This window comes from Stegostoma tigrinum, chromosome 9 (genome assembly GCF_030684315.1).
Source record: "Stegostoma tigrinum isolate sSteTig4 chromosome 9, sSteTig4.hap1, whole genome shotgun sequence".
Lineage (NCBI taxonomy): Eukaryota > Metazoa > Chordata > Chondrichthyes > Orectolobiformes > Stegostomatidae > Stegostoma > Stegostoma tigrinum.
The window spans coordinates 76,926,281-76,947,061 of NC_081362.1; the positions used below are offsets into that span (position 1 = coordinate 76,926,281).

Consider the following 20,781-nt stretch of genomic DNA (forward strand, 5'->3'; position numbering starts at 1 on the left):
TCTCTTTCTTAGGGGGTTACATTTGAAGTCAAAGAGTGATGTAGTTAGTTACATTGACCTCTGCTCATCAGGTCTGTGTGTGACACTTGGAACTGCACATTGCCTGCCATTGCCTTGACGTATCGGTTGCAGTCTGACACGGCTTATTATCTACAGTCCATTAAGTGATCGAGTATCTGAGAAATTGGAGAGATTCTTGGGCTTGATTGCCAGCAAAGACAAGGACACCCTTCCAGGTGGTGTGTGAAGTCAAAAGTTAGTTCATTTTTAAAGAAGACTGACTTTTTTGGAGATTCAAAAAAAAACTACCCCTGGACCTACCTTTCAGCTCAATACCCTCAGTAATTATCTCAGTTGTGGCAGGCTGTAAACTTGCCACGGAGGTGCCCATTGCCTTCTTGGCATTTTACCACTGGCAGTGATGGTGGAGAAAATACTTGTCCTTAGAGACCAGCTGAGACGTTGAAGCAACATCACAAATCTCTTCTTTCTAACACAGGTATTTTAAACAAATAAGAAGCCCAAAACAGTCAGGCCCTCACTCTGTGGAGAGATTATCCGATCAACTCTGTGACATCCCTGCAGATTCATGGTTGGTGTGTTTATTTGAACTATGGCTCAAAAGGGCAGTGGAGGGAGTGAAAACTTAGGTCTTGCCACACCCATTTCGCTCTCTAATTAGAACCTGCCTGGATGGCCTAAACATCTCCAGATCACTGAGTGTGTGGTACACTTCCATGCCATAAGCATCGTTCCCAGCTTTCCAGCCAAATGCTGGGACACACAGTGACAATAATATTTGGCCCAAGTATTATATTTGTACAATTACGAAAGGCTGTTTTTGCAAAGGGCTCAAGACAAAAGAGTCAGTCAGAAAATGTTTTCAAAATTGTTGTATGATTGCATCAGATTACTGGGCAAATTGCACTGGAGTCTGTACAGATGGGAGCAGCAGAAATAAGTACAATGTATTTCATTCAGGAACACGTGGATAAACAAAACCAAAGCTGTCGCACTTCACTGTGGACACATTTCTTTTCACAAGGAGAGACTCTTGCTGGAACAGATATTGGACCAGCTCTTTTAAGATCCTCAGTATTTTACTGGATGTGAGTTTGCTCGCTGAGCTGGAAGGCTAGTTTTCAGACATTTTTAAAAAAAGTGACAATTTGAAAAAATGTACTTTATTCATAGAATGTACAAAAAAAATTATACACCTACCCAGTCATGCAAGCCGCTCCAGGTTACCCAGGGGATATGTACACCAAAGGAAGAAACTAAACAAAGAAAAAAAAACCCTGGCAATCGTCTCCCCACACAGTCCCCATTGGCCAGGCGACCAGTTGGGGAAGGCGCCAGCTGGGCCCAGTTACCAGATAGGGCACTTGTTTCTATTCTGGACGAGGGGTTTCATACGGTGGTCTTTCCCCACCGGCCCTTGGCGGCAGCTGCCCCAAGCTTTAGCGCGTCCCTCATCACGTAGTCCTGGACCTTGGAGTGCGCCAGTTTGCAACACTCGGTTGGGGTCAGTTCTTTCAGCTGGCAGACCAGCAAGTTGCAGGCAGACCAAAGTGCATCTTTCACCACATTGATGGTCCTCCAGGTGCAGTTGATGTTGGTCTCAGTGTGCGTCCCGGGAAACAGCCCGTAGAGCACGGAGTCCCGCGTCATGGAGCTGCTCGGGACAAACCTCGACAGATACCACTGCATCCCCTTCCAGACATCCTGCGCATAGGCACACTCCAGAAGAAGGAGGTGATAGACAAAGCCTCGTCCCCCCCACAGCCGCCTCGAGGGCAGCGTGCGGTAGCGCAGAGGTTCCGGGTATGCATAAAAAGGATCTCACTGGCAGAGCCCCTCTCACCGCCAGCCAAGCAATGTCCTTGTGCTTGTTTGAAAGTTCTGGCGATGAGGCATTCTGCCAAACGACTTTGGCAGTCTGCGTGGGGAACCACACGACGGGATCCACCCTCTCCTTTTCCCGAAGGGTCTCGGGGATACTACGTTCTGACCACTACCTGATGGCCTTGTGGTCAAAGGCATTTCCTTTCAAAAATTTCTCCACACAGGACACGTGGTACTGGACGGTCCAACTACTCGGAGCGTTCCACGGCAACGAGGCCAGGCCCATCCTTTGCAACACCAGGGACAGGTAGAACCTCAGTAAGTAGTGACACTTGGCGTTTGCGTACTGAGGATCTACGCACAGCTTGATGCAGCTGCACACAAAAAGGTAGCCATCAGGGCGAGGGTGGCGTTTGGTATGCCCTTTCCCCCGTTTTCCAGGTATTTGTCCCTGCGGACCCGGTCCATCCTCAATCCCCAAATGAAGTGGAAGATGGCCCGGGTGACCGCAGCGGCGCAGGTCCACGGAATAGGCCAGGCCTGCGCCACATACAACAGTACCGAAAGCCCCTCGCACCTGACAACCAGGTTCTTACCCCCGATGGAGAGGGACCGGAGTGTCCACCTGCACAGCTTCTGCTTCAGATTGGTGATACGCTCCTCCCAAGCTCCACCGAACCAAACACCCAGCACCTTCAGGTAGTCTGTCCTGACAGTGAAGAGGATGAAGGAGCAGTCGTCCCTGTTCCTGAAGAACATGACCACGTTCTTAACCCTATTGACTTTGGCACCCGAGACCAGTTCAAACTGGCCCCAGATGTCCAACAGCCTACTCACTGATGACGATCGGTGCAGAAGACGGTGACGTCGTCCATGTACAGGGAGGTCTTGACCTGAAAGCCTCCGCTGCCTGGGATAGTCATGCCCTTCAGGCTCACGCCCTTCCTGATAGATGCAGCGAAGGGCTCCACACAGCACATGAACAAGGCAGGAGAGAGCGGGCAGCCCTGCCTGCCTCCAGACCTGACAGGAAAACTGTCCGATTCCCACCCATTGATCGAGACTGCGCTAACGATGTTGGTGTAGAGCAGCCGGACCCAATTGCGGATGCCCTCCCCGAACCCCAATTTGGAGAGGACATCCCTCATGTAAGCATGAGAGACCCTGTCGAAGGCCTTCTCCTGGTCCAGGCTGACAAGGCAGGCGTCCATCCGCCTGTTCTGCACGTAGGCGATTGTATCCCTGATGAGCGCGAGGCTCTCAGCGATCTTCCTGCCCGGCACAGCACAAGTTTGGTCAGGGTGAATCACCGACTCCAGGACAGACCTGACCCGGTTGGCTATGACCTTGGCCAGGATTGATGCAGCTGCACACAAAGGTAGCCATCAGGGCAAGGGTGACGTTCGTAGTCCACGTTCAATAGTGAAATGGGATGCCAATTCTTAATTTCTACCCCCTCCCCCTTCCTCATGTAAATGAGGGTGATGATGGCCTTCCTCATGGACTTGCACATTTCCCTTGCCCGAAGCGCACTATCGTACACCTCCAGCAGGTCCTGGCTGACCAGGTCCCACAGAGTGGAATACAGCTTGACTGGTAAGCCATCACTCCCGGGAGTCTTATTCCTCTCAAAAGGACTGGAGGGCTCTGGTCAGCTCGTCCAGGGATAAATCGGCCGGTCCAGCCACTCCCTCGTGCCATCGTCTAAGACCTCCGTGATAGACGACAGGAACGACTTGGAGGCCGTGCTGTCCGTGGGTTTCACATCGTACAGTCCGGCATAGAAGGATCTGCTGATCCTCAAAATGTCGGGCCAAGACGACGTCACCGAGCCGTCGTCCTCCTTCAGCCGGCTAAGCACAGAGCTCTCTTTGTGCACCTTCTGAAAGAAGAAACGTGAGCACGTCTCGTCCTGCTCCACGGAGCGGACCCTGGACCGGAATATTATCCTGGAGGCCTCCGCGGCGAAGAGTGAGGCTTGCTGGCCCCTCACCTCGTGGAGGTCCTCTGTGATATCGACCCCCATTAACTATGGAAGGAGCAGGTTCTGCACCCTCTTCTGGAGTCGCGACAGTTTTCCCCGCCTCTCTCTCGCCTTCCGAACACCCTTGAGGACAAAGAACCTCTTGATGTTCTCCTTCACCGTCTCTCACCAGTCGCCTGGAGACTCAAAGAGGGGTTTCACGGTTCTCCAACCGGCGTATTCCCTCTTAAGCTCCCTCGACGTTCTTTGGGGTCAACAGAGTCGTGTCGAGCTTCCACGTCCCCTTGCCGGCCTGCTGGTCATCCTGTAAGTGACAGTCGGCCAGCAGGAGGCAGTAGTCAGAGAAGAACACCGGCTCGGTGCCAGTGGACTTGACCGAGAATGCCCGTGACACATACAGGATGTCTATCCTTGAGCGAACAGACCCGTCTGGCTGCGACCAGGTGTATCTCCGCTGCGGTCCGTCTTCAGGGGTGCTGAAGACATCGAGCAGCTTGGCGTCCTTCACCGTGCCCATCAGAAATCTGGACGTGACGTCCAGTTGACTCCCCCGACACCGGATCTTCCATCTGCATCGATGATGCAGTTGAAATCTCCGCCTAGGATGACCGGCCTGCACGTAGCCAGCAGGGGTGGAAGCCCCCTCGTCAGAGGAACTCTTATAGCCCCCCTGTAGCTGCCACTTCCCGCCTGTTGGTTGCGGAGCTGGGGCCCTCCGGCGTGCCTTCCTCCTTGCCTTCCGGGCCGTCGTCCACTGGATCACCGTCACCCGGGTCACCTGTCACCTCCTCCATCGAATCCAGGTTGTTGGGGGGTGGGGGGGGGGGGGTGCGAGCAGAGCCTTCAGGGGCGCTTTGCTGGCCTCGGGTCCATCCTACGGGGCTGGTCCCTCCTGCACACTAGGGGGGTCCTTACAGGGGCCTGGTGCCTTCCTCTCCTCCAGGGCGGGTCGGGGCGGGTGGTGCTTGCCCTGCATTGCCCCTGCCGGCGACCTGGGCGTAGGTGGTCCCCCACCGCGGGCATGCCCTGTAGATGTGGCCCGCTTCCCCGCAAAAAAAATTGCAGCTTTTTTCCTTTTGGGCAATCCTTTGCAAGGTGTCCCTCCTCCCTGCAGATGGTGGCTTTGCAGTCGGCCACCACGTGACCTGACCTACCACAGGCATGGCAGACTTTGGGTTGCCCTGCGTAGGTCAGGTAGCCCTTGCTCCCGCCGATCACGAAGCTGGACGGTGGGTGTATGATGTTCCCGTCCGCAGCGTCACCCTGACCTGCCTCTTACTGGTCCAGATCCCGAAGGGGTCCATTATGTCAGTTAGGTCCCCTTCCACCTTCACGTACCTTCCAAGGGAGGTCAGGACATCAGCTGCTGGCACATGCGGGTTGTACATGTATACAGTCACCATACGGCTCCTCTGCGCTGGCATCACGAACAGCGGGACGGCGGTCAGTACAGAGAGGGGGCCCTCACCTCCTTTCTCCTTGAAAACCTCCAGGAAGCGCTCGCAAAGCTTGGCACTCCTGAAGGTTACATCGTAGAAACCTCCTCCAGGGAAATCCTGCAGGCAGTAAATGTCCGCAGCAGTGAACCCACAACAGTCCAACAGGACCCTCTTCACGAAGAAGGTGCGGTCCACAGGTGCACCTTCATCCACCTTCTTCACGGAAACGTGGATGGTGTTCCGGACCCCCTGACCTGGGGCACGAGCACTCGCCGCAGCCATCGTTGCAGGTTGGCTGCTCCCCTGAACCAGCGTTAGGCCGAAGCCAGCATTAAGATCCACCGGTTGCAAGGGTGCACAGCCAACCCGACGTCTTCCTTCCACCTTCAACACAGTCGCACTCTCCTCAGTCCACAAATGCGTGGATCTTTATTTTGTTCCGGATGTAAGCTGGTTCACTGAGCTGGAACGTTCGTTCCCAGACAATCCCTCACCATTCTAGGTAACATCATCAGTGAGCCTCCGATGAAGCGCTGGTGTTATGTCCTGCTTTCTATTTATCTGAATAGGTTTCCTTGGGTTGGTGATGTCATTTCCTGTTCTTTTTCTCAGGGGATGGTCAGCTCAGTGAGCAAACTCACATCTGGAAACTCAACCTGAGCTACAAATCTTTTGAAAACTCACTAGTATTTTACTAACAGACTCCAAATATCCTGCATTTTGTGAGCAAGTGGGCACAGAGATCATTTCTGTAATGAGAAGGTCATTGACCTAAAGCGCCAGTTTTTTCTTCCCAGATGCTACTTCATTGAATTCCAACATGCTCTGCTTTTTATTTCAGCTTTACAGCAGTTGCAATGTTTTCCTTTTGTATTTGAATTCAGACTTAACTCTCAAAAGGTTCAGCTGCTACAAAAGTGATATTTCTCACGTTAATCACCACTAGTGGCCTACCTATGGACCTGATAGAGGTCTTCAAAATTATGATAGGCATAGATAGGATGGATAGTCAGAGGCTTCTCCTCCCAGGGTTGAAAGGTCAAATACAAAAGTAGATTGAAGGTAAGAGGGAGGGAAAATTTAAAAGGGAGAAGAGCGGGGTAAAATTCACACAGAGGATGATGGCTGCATGGAACACACTGCCAAAAAGTGATGGAAGCAAGCATCTTAGCTCCATTTAAGGCATATCTTGATATTCACATGAACGGGAGGCAAAAAAAAAATAGAAACCATGCATGGGCAATAAATAGCAGGTCTAAGGAAGGATTAGAATCAGCACCAAGCTGATGATGAGCTGAAGGGCCAGTTCCTGTACTGTATTGTACAAGTATGAATTATTTAGAAAGTTATTAATGGCTACATCTGTATAGCTCCAAAAATAGCCCTATGGTCATTTAAAGTTTAACGCGTGTGGATTTTATTGTATCTAGTGAAGTGAGCAAAAACATATGTATTGCACAAGAGGAAAGATGATCAACAGATGGACAGTAGAGACCCTAACTTTGGTTAGTATTTAAAAGGGAGCTAGGAGATAAATACTTGCTTGACCAAATAAGGTCCAAATAAGCTCCATTTTGGAATAGAAGCAACCAGAGTTTGGCAGTTTTCCCATACCGGGACACGCTTGGCAAACTCACGGCTATTGTTTAGGAAAGCTGACTAGAGTGAAAGTGATTTACAGTCCACACGATGGACACATTAGCTACTTTCTAGGTAATGACATGAGTTATTAATAGCACCAATGCATTGACAATCTACACGCTACACAATGACACATTTACTTGAGAAACTGGAAGATAAAAAGCAAAAGAACTGTGAATGCTATAAATCAGGAACAAAAACAAAGTTGCTGGAAAAGCTCAGCAGGTCTGGCAGCATCTGTGGAGGAGAAAACAGAGTTAACATTTCGGGTCCAGTGGCCCTTTCTCAGAACAGAGGAAAGGGTCACCAGACTTGAAAAGTCAACTGTTTTCGCCTCCACAGATGCTGCCAGACCTGCCGAGCTTTTGAAGCAACTTTGTTTTTGTTCCTGATTTACAGCATCTACAGTTCATTTGTTTTTTAGTTGCTGGAAATGCTCAGATCTAGCAACAACTGTAAAGGAAAAAAAAATCTGTTAATGTTTCAGGTCCAGTGACCCCTCCTCAGAATTGGAAGATACCCTGGTCTTCTGGCCCAGTGTGAATTAACTAAGACTGATTGCAGTACAGACATGAACTACATAAATTTTTATTCATTACAGAGGGATGTCCCATTCAGAGAGTTGATACCTTGTACCCTCTTTACTGGAGGCGAATGTATCACTCACCTCATGAAGATGGAGCTAAAATTACAGTATTTGTAGTTCTCCATGAACCAAGTTAAACAGCACAAGTGTTTGCTACACAGTTATCAATGCCAAATTTTACAGAAAAGGAAGATATTTCAATTTACCCAGGAACTACAGAGTGAATTGTGTACACTTAAAATGTTTCATTTCAACCTAAGTTGCATACTTTTGGGAACACATCTTTACTGTTAAACATTAAGTTTTAAAAAAAAAAGTCTTGTTTAATCAATTTGGTCATGACAACAGCCCAAGAACAGGAAGCTACATTGACAATTGAGATTACCAATCTAATGTGGAGCTGGAGGAACAGAGCAGGTCAGGCAGCAGAGGAGGAGGATGACATTTTGGGTTTAGACCCTCCTCAGGTCCTGACAAAGGATGTAAACCTGAAACATCAGCTCTCCTGCTCTTCTGAAGCTGCCTGACCTCTGTGTTCCTCTAGCTCAACACAATTGACACTGACCCCAGCATGTGCAGTTCTTGCTATCTCCAATTGACATTAAAAAGTTAAAAAGTTTGAAATCAGCATTGTTTTAAAAAAAATTGCAAGCTGAAAGGAGTTTAATGACCATAATAATGCAGTTATTCTCAAAGCCAAATAATTAGGACTGACATTAACTGCACAGTACTTTGTTCAGCAGCACAGATTCATCCCAAACATACAGATACTTTGAGGTGGCGTGCAAACCGTGGAAATGGCTGGTGTGACATCTAGTGTTCGTTATTTACATTACAACATTTTACCGTAGAAATGCACCTACAGTTGAAAGTATTCCCAAATATTACAGCAAATGCACAAGCCTATTCTTTAAAACCAAAACCAATAAGTGTGTAAACAGACAAAAAGATAGAAATGAAGGTTGCAATTTTAAAAAGACTTTTATTTACTTAGCCCTCGCTCTCCCCTTTCTTTCACTCCCCCACCTCCACCTACGATATAGAGAGGTTATAATCAGAGATTCAAATAACGCCAAATAAAAGTTGCAAAATATAACTCTGAAACACCCAAGGGAGAGATTGAGCAAACTACACAAACATTTATAATTTATCATCAAATCTTAATTATCCAGGCATTACATGAAAGATATTGCCACAAGTTCATATAGACATACACGTTAAATCCTCAAATTCATTCTGATTCATAGACATTAAGCATGAAAAGCTGATAAGCATTCATAGTCACTAAGACTTTTGAAATGATTTATTTTAAAGCCCTTCTTATGGAATTCAAACATCCTTCATTCATAACTTATTCTTTATGAATCCTCTAATCTGTATCAGTTATACAGGCAAACATTTACATTGTGACTCAAGTATTTTTTTTAAGGCAAATGTCTCTCCTCCTTCCCCACCGCTCCCCCCCCCCACCTCAGTATAAAGGCATTGTCCATTAAGTTGGAGATACTGTGAAACTTATCACTCAGCAATAAGACCTATTCTTAGGGCAACCTCTTCCAATATTGCACTCCTTCAAATTTCCAACTAAAAAAACAACTCAGGAGCAGCTCAGAATTAGCAAAATTACACCCAAAACGGGAAGCAATAGCACAAACTGTCCCCACGTGAACAAGGTTATGTTGGGGAAAGAAAAGAACTATCCCCTTTCAGAAAAATCTGTAGTCCTGGGCAAAATAACAGGAGATTAAGATTACTTAAATGGGAGAGGAGCAGGAGTAAGAAAGAGCGCGGGGTGGGGGGGTCTTTCTTCTCCTCATGATTTATTGGCTACAACAACTCTGAACTCTCCACAAATACCTGTCTGAAATCTACCAACCTGACTCCTTCATATTTTGAAAAAAACAGGGACTTACAGGATTTCGTCAACAGTAAAAATAAAGGCTCTTCAACTCCTCCCTTCCTCGCACTGTCACTTCACCAGCCCTTCCAAAATGTTAGAGGTTCTGCTGAATCTTGTGCCTTCCATGAGAGCTGAATTAAAATTTCCATTTCTCTTCATAACATAGCTTAACCACTCAACACGCAGTAATACTAAACTGCTCCTTGTCTGCAAAAAAAAATTGATTCGTTCTCACCCTGAACTTCACCTCTTTACCAATAAGCCCAAAATCTTCAATCAGAAAGAAATTGAGCAGCTCGGTGGCTCAGTGGTTAGCACTACTGGATCACAGTGCCAGGGATCCGGGGTTCAATTCCACCCTCGGGCGTGGACATAGAACATTACAGCGCAGAACAGGCCCTTTGGCCCTCGAAGTTGTGCCGACTTGTGAATTAATCTAAGCCCATCCCCCTACACTATCCCATCATCATCCAGATGCTTATCCAAGGACTGTTTAAATGCCCCTAATGTGGCTGAGTTAACTACATCGGCAGGCAGGGCGTTCCACACCCTTACCACTCTCTGAGTAAAGAACCTGCCTCTGACATCTGTCTTAAATCTATCACCCCTCAATTTGTAGCTATGCCCCCTTGTACAAGCTGATGTCATCATCCTTGGAAAAAGACTCTCACTGTCCACCCTATCTAATCCTCTGATCATCTTGTATGTCTCTATTAAATCCCCTCTTAGCCTTCTTCTCTCCAATGAGAACAGACCCAAGTCCCTCAGCCTTTCTTCATAAGGCCTTTACTCCAGGCCAGGCAACATCCTGGTAAATCTCCTCTGCACCTTTTCCAACGTTTCCACATCCTTCCTGTAATGGGGCAACCAGAACTGCACACAATATTCCAAGTGAGGCCGCACTAACCTTTTGTACAGTTGCAGCATGACATCACGGCACCAGAACTCAATCCCTCTACCAATAAAAGCTAACACACCGTAAGCCTTCTTAATAGCACTATCAACCTGAGTGGCAACTTTCAGGGATCTATGTACATGGACACCAATATCCCTCTGGACATCCACACTACCAAAAATCTTTCCATTGACCCAATATTCTGCCTTCCTATTATTCTTCCCAAAGTGAATCACCTCACATTTATCTGTATTGAACTCCATTTGCCACCTTTCAGCCCAATTCTACAGTTTATCCAATTCTCCCATTCTCCCTACAACATTCTTCCACACTGAACACCACTCCACCGACTTTACAGCCATCTACAATCTTACTAACCCATCCACATATGCCTGCGTCCAAGTCATTTATAACAATGACATACAGCAGTGGTCCCAAAACAGATCCTTGAGGCACACCACTAGTAACCGGACTCCAGGCTGAATATTTTCCATTAACCACCACTCGTTGCCTTCTTACAGAAAGCTAGTTTCTAATCCAAACTGCTAAATCTCCCTCAATCCCATGCCTCGGTATTTTCTCCAGTAGCCTACCATGTGGAACCTTATCAAAGGCTTTACTGAAGTAAAGGAGTTTGCACATTCTCCCACAGTCCAAAGATGTGCAGGCTAGGTGAATTAGCCATGCTAAATTGCCCCATAGCATCCAGGGATGTGGAGCTTAGTGGGGGTTATAGGGGGAAAATGGGTTGGTGTGGACTGGTTGGCCCAAATAGCCTGTTTCCGCACCATAGGGATTCTATGATATAACCAATCCATCTGATGTGGCTTCAGTCATAACATCTACAAAGTCAAACTTCATCACTGAGACACTCAGGGTGAACAAATAGATGCCTTCATAAAAATAAAAAGCACCTGCTTATTTTCATCTGAACGTACTAGTCACCTGTGACTATTTCATCGCCTACTTTTAAAATTAGCCAACATTAACACTCCCATAAAAACATGGCCATTGTTTATTCATTTCGGTCCCAAACACTATCTGCATAAACTAACTCATCCAAAACAACACCACACATCTTAGCCTGTTCAAAGGCCTGTCTATTAATGCTGTTCTTTGTTTCCTGTTACACAAAGTGTTGTTTGATACCAAAAGTCAAACTCTTCTACCGATCAGAATTTAGTTAATTCTGGAAAATTGTAGAACACAGGTAGTCAGCCAATTTAGCACATCCAAAATTCACCTTTTTGGAAAAAAAAGTTACTCAGTTATTCCCACATCTATTCTCTTTCCCTATAAACTTACAAATTTTGATTTTCCATTTACTTTTTGGGAAGTTATTACTGCATTGAATTGGCTTCCAGCGCCCATTAAGATTTGTCAGGCCCCCACACCTCAGGTCATCCTTCCCTATATGCTGCACAAATCAGTGAAAGAACCTTTGGTCATCAAACATCTGCAAGCTTTTTCTGCAAGACTAATTTAGATCTCAGCGAGTATCAGAAATGCCTCTTCAAACTGGTTTTTCTTAAGTTAGTTGACTCCTCACCCCAAAATTGTTTCATCACACTCTCATGAGTCACACATACAACTGTAAATTGTAAGCTTATGAAATCACATTTTTGATATTTCCAGCACAAAAGCTGTTCCTACTTATCAATCATATGCTCAGCATTACTCTTTATACCAGCTTCACCCACCGCACATAGACACAAAAAGAATCTGTGTGTGGGTGTGTGTGTGTGTACACACACACACATCATTGGCCTCTTCCTGTACAAAAGAAACCAATAATAATGCTAACAGCACCAATTCATTACAAAGGTTGACCTTACTTGTACACTTAATTCATGATTTGAATAATCATTCTACAAGTTTACAGCCTAATGCAGAGCTAGCCAAATGTTTCTTGCAGTTTTTTTTAAAATTTGGCAGTGTGTGCTTTTAAGAGAGTCAATAATCTGGTCCTTTTGTTTCAGATTGCAGTCATCATCAATAGAAAGAAAGGCTTATAACTACTTCAAATGTTGAATCCTGGAACTAGCAGAGCATCACAGTTAGTGGGGGGGGGAAGGGGATCACTTTACACCATACCCCAAATTTGTTCCATCACCCCTATTTAAAAGAAACTCTACACCTTGTAAGTTACAACCAGTAAGGCATATATAATAGACCAGTCTTATTCATTCACCTTCTGCTAGCTGTTATGGCTGGTAGTTCAGCATCAATAGTCCATGATTACTATTCATCACACTTTGTTTTAGGCCTAAAACACTAAATAACATGGAAAATTTAGGCCTTATGAGATTAGATTTGTCAATGGCGATGAAGTGGTTCAACTAATCTCACCTGGAACTTATTTCCTGGAGAACAAGTACAATTAAGGAAAACACATTCACATGCCTAGCTGAAAAGAGGCAGTTTCTGGAATAAAAATGTAAGCGATAAGGCTTACTTCAGTGAGGTACAGAACCTGTACTTACAGTGGCAATTTCAACTGAAATAAAACTGTTAGATTGCATTGTGCTGCAACAAACCTTACTCCAAGATTCATACAAATGAAAAGCCCTTCTCACAAATTTGAATTAACCTTAACAGCAATGAACTCTAATTGCATTTAATGTTGCTCAGAGGATTGATTTGCTAGAGCACAATTTTAAAGCTTTCTTGTACAGACATTTAGGATCAACAGTGCCCTGAATATTACTATTAAACTGATCAGTTCAGACAAGATAAACAATTGAAATATACTCACCAGTATATATTACGACTCACCATACATTTGCTTAATGTGAATGTGCTCTGAACTAAACAAAGAAGAATTTAAGTAGTTTTTTTTCCATTAAAGAGAAACATACTGGGATGAGAACACAACTGAGCAATGACATTTCACCAGAGTGAACTAATTAGAAGAAGGAACAGCTGAGTGAGCTTAGTTAAAGTGCTTCCTTTGTCAGAGGCAGGGCTGTGTTGAATAAAGCTTTTAAGAGAAGGAGCATTACAGGAAAAAGACTCCAAGAAATGCTAAAATGAAGGATCGGTTTTGCATGTAACACTTTTAACAGTGGGTCTGCTTGCAAGTTTCTAGCAGTTTAATGTTGATTTACAACAAAATGCAAGCTAATCAGCAATGTCCTATGTTTTTTCCAACTGCTTGTTTCAATCTCTACCTTTAAGATGCCTACAGCCACATCAGAGATAATTGTGTTGGAGTTAACAGTAATTCTTTCAATAGTATTAATATTGCCATTACATCTACATCTGAAAAATTAGCTTTTAATCAATAGATTTTCCAAGTTGTTTCCATTTTAACTTGATCCAAGAAAACCTAATTTCATCCATATTGATTCTTAAAGAGTAATCTCCAGTTTTTGAATAAAATCGATCCCATTCATAGCACGCTATAAAAATATGTGCTTGCCATTAAAGAACCCACAAGTTCTATTCACTTAGCTGATTTGCCTTTTTGCTTTAACTTTCCTTTATAAGTTCATGTCCATCTCAACACTGCATTCATTATGGCAGCCATACACGCATCTGTCAGAAAGATGAATGATTTTCTGTCAATTTTAGTAAAAAGATCTGGTGGGGCAAGTTAGAAAACACAAACAAAGGGATTAAAAATTAGAATTCACGTGGTGAAAATGATACTCCATCTATTTTCTGTGTAGCAGGTATCAGTTCAGATGAAAGTCATCAACAGTGAGGGAAAAGAATCATGTTTTGCCATCTGAAGCCAGAAATTAGATTCCACCTGCTGAGTCACTCTTTTTCAGTAGCTATTAATATATTCTTCCCTTTGTCACTGCAGGATTTACCATTTCAGCTGAAAAATAACATGCAGTTTATTATGACTTTTATGTTGTTGTTTGTGAACTATGCTCATGTTCTAAATTCAGCTTCAGAAAATATTTTAATAAGCTGAACATATGTTTGAAATGAGGTTCCTAAAAAAAAACTCACATTGGTAGTCCAGGAACTAAACATTGCTAAACAAAGACAAGAAATCAATTCTTTTCATTTTTGTGCTCATCAGGGCATCATCGAAGAAGGATCACTGGACCAGAAACGTAAACTCTGCTTTGTCTCCACAGATGCTGCCAGACCTCCTGAGATTTTCCAGCAATTTCTGATTTTGTAGGGCATCATTAATTCTTAGACCAGGCAGGGAGACTCTGATTTTTCAAGATTCTCAACCATCCTGTACTTACAAGCCTTAAAATGTTATATCCACTCTTGATATGCGTCTGCTGTGGATGTCATTTAATAAATGATGGGACTGTGCTAAGAATTACACAGGGAACCGATTCAAGATTATCATGAAGTTTCATCAGCTTGAAGTGACGCACACTGTTATGCAGGACCTTGTTTTATGGAAATGGAATTCATCCATCCATTGCAGTTTTCTTGTTGAACAGGAAAGGATCATGGAGACTCCCAGTCTCTACTATATTTCCATGGCAACACCCTAAACAATCAGGGTCTACCACCTGGTCCAAGAACAAAGATTGACAGTCAACTGTTCCTGCTGCTTCTCCAGGTTCATGATGGCACAGCCAATCCGCATTCTCTTCACATTATATAAATTAGTGTCCCTTTTTCTAAGTCCGTTTCTTGAATTGAGTCCTGATTAGTGCAAGGTAGAAAGCTTTAACTTCTTGTTTCCTTTTAGCAAATAATCTTTGTGAAATTTTCTTGACCAGGAGGATTTGGGCATTTGATGCTCCAGATCCATTTGTGTACACTTCAGCATCTTAGCTCAATGCTATTGTTACCTAAAGTACCTGGGTACGTACATTCCAACAGGGATCCCTGATCAGTGATCAGCACTGAAATGGAAACTGTGAGTGAATCCTCTCAGTCATCTCACAGCCTTGATTTGGAATGGCTATCTCAATGCAGATCACGCAAAGATCGAACTCTCCTTCTTTAAATGGCCAAATAAGATACAGGTACATACATATTGCTGAACTACTGAGGGGCATCAGATTCTGTATTTGTTTTCTAAGACTAAAATCACATTCGTAAACAGCAATTGACTAGCATATTATATATGCTATTCAAATAATCTCTGATAGGCCACTGGCACCACTATTTTGAAGACACTGAGTAAATAACAGGTGTGAATTTCTGCACCATCACTGAGGTGTCAACCTGTACAGTAATATCTTTATCTGTACATTTGCAGCTTTAAGATTTGATTCATAACATCATTTGTTATAAATATACCTATTTACCTATTGCTTGTATTTCCTCCTCAAATGCTTTATTTGATGAGCAGCAGTGATTTGCTCTCAGACGCTCTGCCAAAGATCTTGGAATCAGATGTCCACCGGTTAGAACCACCTCAATTACACAGTCTTTGCGCTTGGATTTTTTTTCCCTCTTTACAGTTCTTCAATGGCTTGTGGAAGATGCAAAATCCAACGTGAGAAGAGTAAGAGCAGCAAGCGAGTCCTCTACCTCTTTGTTGCATAGATCTTCTGTGCACTATTTTTAATGGGCGTGGGTGTAGTGGTGCTGTATTCGCTTGGGAACAGAAATGCAATTGGATATGAGGCATCTAAATATCCAAGGGTACAGAAAATGCTGTATATTACATGACTTTTACTCTAGGTGATGCTATAACATTGTTTTTGCAGGGTATTGCAACTTTCTTATTATTTCAATGTTACATTCCATGGAAGTTAAAATCTATATATATATACACACACACACAAGAAATATTCAAAGCAGTGGGTGTATGCTAATTTCGTAGCGTAATAATCAAAGGGAATTGTTATCTTTCACCCATTTTATCTGCAGGCAAAAACAGCGCACAGCACACAATACAGGAGCAAGGTTGAGAAGGATGCCCGTTCAGACACAACTGGAAAATTGCTGGAAAGCCCCTGTGGGGAACTGAACCATGGAAACAAACATGGGAAAAGGCCATGTTTGATGCCTATGTGAAGGATGGTTTGGAATCTGCTGATCACAACAATACTGTGGAAGGAACAGTAAAAGCCAGAACGGTTGAAGATGCATCTGAAGAGTGCCATACAGGAAAATGAGCTCATGAAAAGTCAGATTATTTGGGATATGATGGCACTGGACAATGGGCAAGAGATTGAGGCTTGCATTTACCCGCCGATCGGGTAATGGATGCTCATTTGTTCAGCAGCAGGAGTTGAGAGAGAGTGTGAGGGGATTGCTGGGAAGGTAAAATCGTTCTGGCAGTGGCAAAACCCGAAACACTACACTTATAGTGTCTCCCACCCACCCTCCTCCACTAACCAAAAAAGCAAGACTCTGTGTGGAGGGTCAATAAGGGGCAGCACGGTGGCACAGAGGTTAACACTGCATCCTCACAGTACCAGGGACCTGGGTTCAATTCCAGCCTCCGGCAACTGTCTGTGTGGAATTTGCACATTCTCCCCATGTCTGTGTGGGTTTCTTCGGGGTGCTCCAGTTTCTTCCCACAGCCCAAAGATGTGCAGGTTAGGTGAATTGGCCATGCTAAATTGCCTGTAGTTTTCAATGATGTGTAGATTAGGTGGGTTATAGTGGGATGAGTCTGGGTGGGGTGCTCTGAGGGTTGGATTGGACTTGTTGGGCCAAAGGGCCTGTTTCCACACTGCAGGGCTTCTATTCTATGATCTATGATCCCATTAGCAAGTGTGAGATTTGTCGGAGGGTAGACCACGTATCACTGTCAAAAAAGCCAATGGCACAAATCAAGTGAGGACATTGTCCACTCAAACCTGGCACTCTGACTAGGTTGGCCAATCACCTTTACAACAATGACATCAATATCTGTTAACCATGGAGGACACCCACGCTAGGTTAACACTGTCTTTCCAGACAACCAAAGTGAATCAGAGTAAAACTGTTAAAGGCCTAGAATAGTTGATATCCTACTGTGGTGAACCATCAGAAATAGAGCCAGATAATGGCTCATACTTTACAGGTCAACAGGTGCAGCAATAGGCTGCAGACAATGGGATACATCGGATGTTGTGAGGAAGGATCACCGGACCGAAACATTAACTCTGTTTTCTCCTCCACATATGCTGCCAGACCTGCTGAACTTTTCCAGCAACTTTATTTATGTTCCACATTGCTTACTACCCTCAAGCAGCTGGCATTGTAGAATAAATGAATGAGTTATTAAAACAGCACATTAAATTACTGACCCTGAAACATATGTTACAGTGTAATCCAAAGTGCTGCCCCAGGCATTGTACAATCTGAACAATCAGCCTCTGAAAGGAGAGACACCCATGAGTGGCAAAAACTGAAGTTGCTGGAAAAGCTCAGCAGGTGTGGCAGCATCTGTGAAGAAAAAATCAGAGCTAACGTTTCGGGCCCAGTGACCTTTCCTCAGAACTGATGGTGGCTGGGAAAGTGTCACTTCATAGGCAGAAAAGAGGGAGGGGGTTGGGGTAGGGTGTAAGTGATAGGATAGAGCCTAAAGAGTGAGAAGAACAGTTGGACAGATGAAGGAGTTGATAATGATCCAGCTAGGAGAGTGAATAGCTGCAAATGGAGATTATTATTAAGTAACTATAGGCAGCGTGTAATGGCATTCTATGTGGTACAAAAGGCCTGGTGCGTGGGGTAGGTGTCTGGGACGTGGAAGAGTTTAGGCCCTAAAATTATTGAACTCAGTACTGAGTCCAGAGGACTGTAAGTCCAAGTGGAAAATGAGGTGTTGTTCTTTCAGCTTGCATTGTGCTTCACTGGAGTGCTGCAGCAAGCCAGATACAGAGATGTTGGCCCGGGAACAGAGTGGTGCATTGAAATGATAGGCAACAGGTAGTTCAGGGTCTTTTTTGCAAGCAGAACGTAGATGTTCCATGAAGCAATCACCCAATCTATGCTTTGTTTCCCCAGTGTAGAGGAGACCACATTGTGAACAGCGAATGTAGTAGACTAGATTCTGGGAAGTGCAGGTGAAGTTTTGCTTCACCTGAAAGGTATGTTTGGGCCCTTGGATACTGGGGAGGGAGGAGGTAAATGGGCAGGTTTTGCACCTTCACCGGTTACAGGGGCGGGTGCGGTAGGCTGTGCGGGAGGTGATGGGTGTGAAGGAAGTGTGGACCAGTGTGTCCCTGAAGGAACAGTCCCTGCAGAAGACGGACAAGGGAGGGGAGGGGAATATGTGTCCTGTGCTGGCGGGATGGTAGGTGAGGACAAGGGGAACTCTATTGCTGTTGCAGGAGGGAAGAGGAGTGAGGGCAGAAGTGTGGGAGATGGGTCAGACCTGGTTCAGGGCCCTGTCGACAACGGAGCTGCAGAATGTTCGGTTGAGGAAGACGATGGACATTTTGGAGACTCCTTCATTGAAATCATCCTCATCTGAACATATACGAAGGAGACAGAGGAACTAAGAGAATGGGATGGAGCCTTACTGGAAGTGGGATGTGAAGATGTATAGTCCAGGTAGCTGTGGGAATCAGTGGGTTGTAATGGACATTAGTGACCAGTCGATCCCCAGAAATGGAAACAGAAATGTCATGGAAGGGAAGGGAGGAGTCAGAGATAGATCAGGTGAAAGTGAGGGCAGGGTGGAAATTGGAGGTGAAATTGATGAAGTTTTCCAATTCCAGACGAGAGAGGGAAGCAGCACCGATGATATCATTGATGTATTAGAGAAAAAGTTGTGATTTGGGGCTGGAATAGGATTGGAACAAGGAATGTTCCACATATCCCATGAAGAGACAGGCATAACTGGGGCCCATGTGTGTACCCATGGCCAATCTTCTTACCTGAAGAAAATGAGAGGAGTTGAAAGAGAATTTGTTGAGGGTGAGGATGAGCTCAGACAGGCAGAGGAGGGTGGTGGTGGTGGGTGGTGACGGTTTGGGTCTTTGCTGCAGGAAGAAGCAGAGAGCCCTAAGACCCTCCTGGGGGTGAATGGATGTGTAAAGGGATTGCACATCCATGGTAAAGAGGAGGTGGCTGGAACCAGTAAACTGGAAGTTTTGAAGCTGGTGTAAGGTGTTAGCGGTATCACAGATGTATGTGAGTGGGGGTTGGACTGGGGGGAGAAGACTGAGTTATAGTGGGAAGAGATGAGTTCTGTGGGGCAGGAGAAGGTGGAAACAATGGGCCTGCCAGGACAGTCCTGTTTTTGTTGATTTTTGGAAGCAGGTAGAAACGATCTTGGAGGCAGTGTGGCTGGGGGGAGATCACCCATGTCTTAAAGCCTACCTCATACACCAGGCCTTGTTATCACATGGCCTACCATGACACACCACCTGTTGTTAGTCACTAACAGTCTCCATTAACAACTATTTACCCTCCCAGCCAGATTGTTATCAACTCCTTTATTTGTCTAACTGTTCTTTTTTCTCTTTAGGCTCTACCCTCTCGTTCACTCCCTACCCCACATCCCTTCCTATTTTTGACATATAAACTGACATTTTCTCAGCTACCATCAGTTCTGGGGAAGGGTCACTGGACCTGAAACATTAACTCTAATTCTTTTCTTCACAGATGCTGCCAGACCTGCTGAGCTTTTCCAGCAACTTCTGTTTTAGTTCCTGATTTACAGCATCCACAATTCTTCTGGTTTTTATACCCATGAGTAAAATGTTTCAAAGCCGTGGCCACTTACATCCTCCCAATAAGCCTACAATGTCTGCTGATCTTTGTACGGGGGGAAAGTATGGGTACACCAGCCATGATACCCTTCTAAGCCTGGTGAGATATTGCCCATAGACAAGGTGATACCTATTGGGTATTGATAGTGGGACAGGAAACACCACAGCGTATAGACAGATGGGAAATTAACTAAAAGTGAGTGGGTTGTCAGCCTGTAAACTGATAAGATATGATTTCTTCACAGAATTTGTGAATTTGTGATGATCGGATGTTGCTGTGGATGATTAATCAGTTGGCAACAGCTTGATCTAATATCAAAAAAAAGACTACTGTGGTCATTAATTTGATGGTATGCCCTTTTGTCATATTATTCATATTGATGATAGTTATTTTCATTGTAGTTTTAATTTTTTGGCGTAGTTTACACACAATATATGTTCTCTTGTGGCTGTTGCTGGTTAGCATCTGCATCTGCAATTGTAACGTGCTGTCGAATGTCGCCGGGAAGGATCGTATAGGATGGGCTGAAGGGCTAAAAGATAATGATAGTATTCAACAGCTGCATGAGAAAATAAATTGTATAGGATGGGAGAATAGACTGGGGGAAATTTAATGATGATGCTCGACAAGCTGCATGGCCTTGGATGAGTCCTGTGAACATTCCTTTCTGGGCCGAAGACGGCAATTGCAGCTTGTTTTTCTGTAGCTGTGTTTTCTGCACTGGCCATCAATTTTGTCTCTGCTTTCTTTCTGCTGGCTGCTTGTCACACTGCATAAGAGAGAGAAAGTTTTGTTCCAAGTTGCTGGATTTCTTCTTGGACCAGAATCATGACCGGTACCAGGAATGAACCTAAGCCTCCAGACCGGCCATCAGTTGAGGAGTCCCTGACAGGCAGAAGGGCG

At 44.9% G+C, this 20,781-nt stretch overlaps 1 protein-coding gene across 4 annotated transcripts in view; it reads right to left on the reverse strand.

Annotated features, from left to right (window-relative positions):
• fmn2b (formin 2b) overlaps positions 1-15,728 on the reverse strand; it is a 479,083-nt gene extending 463,355 nt beyond the window's left edge. The window contains exon 1 of one of the 4 annotated variants that reach the window (XM_059648647.1): positions 15,528-15,728. The gene's annotated coding sequence lies outside the window, so the exon portion shown is untranslated. Of the gene's footprint in view, positions 1-13,045; positions 13,076-15,527 lie in introns of those variants that run through there. The other 3 variants (XM_048536693.2, XM_059648646.1, XM_059648649.1) reach the window with 3 other exon arrangements.
• Positions 15,729-20,781: the final 5,053 nt, after the last annotated feature.